The sequence below is a fragment of the Grampus griseus genome (genome assembly GCF_964374135.1).
Source record: "Grampus griseus genome assembly, chromosome: 17".
Classification (NCBI taxonomy): Eukaryota; Metazoa; Chordata; class Mammalia; order Artiodactyla; family Delphinidae; genus Grampus; species Grampus griseus.
This window is the reverse complement of record NC_139011.1, coordinates 14,247,579-14,248,839: the sequence shown is the minus strand read 5'-3', so window position 1 is coordinate 14,248,839 and position 1,261 is coordinate 14,247,579.

The following is a 1,261-nucleotide window of genomic DNA, read 5'->3' as shown; positions in this document are numbered from 1 at the left end:
CCGCAGCATGTGGGATCTTCCCAGACCAGGGCACGAACCCGTGTCCCCTGCCTGGGCAGGCGGACTCTCAACCACTGCGCCACCAGGGAAGCCCTGGATTCTTAATCGTATGCTCTCCTCCTCCCTATCGATTTATTTAGAATCTAAAAATATACTCAGAGTCCACATTTAAAAATGGAACCTTTTGTAAATAAACAAGCATATACATGTTTGTGCAAAAAAAAAGTTCACTAAAATGCAGGAAGTAACTGGATTTGATATCTAATAGGCAGTAAAGGCCATGAAATAATAACACATTTGAGTTTCAAAGCATAGTCTAAAATGGAGCAATTAATTTTGAAAACACTTTCATGAAATTCAGAAAGGAGTATGACATTCCGTTGTCTACAAACTAATTTTGAGTTTCTTAAGATGCTTTACTTGAATCAGACTTCCAGAGGAAATGATTATGTTTAAGCCAGAACAAACATACCTTTCATGGAATGTGGTTCTTTTGTGAAATAATTTGTTTCCTAAACAGATAGGGGCAAGCATTTCATGCTTGCCCAAGGTTGGATTTGCATTTTCCCCTACTCTTTCCAAAGAGGATTCCGGAATATTGGTGTGGACACTGATATCGGTTAGAAAAATGCAAACACCATTCTACTACGGAAAAGGTATTTGTATCCTGTGACATTTTTCCTTCTTTAGTCTCCAGAAACATATACTTGTCCAGCCAATTAACGAACTTGAAGTTTTATATAAAACTTATTTTTATCTTTGAAGATTCACCATTTGGTTGTCATTCTCAATCTGGTATATTTGTTAAATTACCATGACAAGAGTTTTCCAAAAAAGTGAAACCTTTTCTTCAAATGAAATCGTATTTGTCTTACTGAGAAACCCAATAATAATATGACAGCTGGAAGGGGAGCAGTTCTAGCCAAAGAGGAGGTGGGAGTTCAATCCCCTTTTCCGCAGGGCAGCCCCAGTCTTATCTGAGATCACCCAAGGCCCCATGAGTGACATTTGAAAACTGCACCAGATATTGTAGCTAAATCATTTCTTTCGGATGCCTGGTTTAGGACTTGGATAATTGTGTGAACATGACATTTAAAAAAAATTGCTAGTTCCTTTAAGAAATTTCCAATTGAGTAAGTTTAAAACATTACCACAAACTCCAAACAATCAGATGATTTCTCTCTCACCTGATATAGAAGTTCAAACACGGAGTGCCCAGTTTGAAGCAACTCCTGCTGGGAGCACTGCTCCCAACTGAACA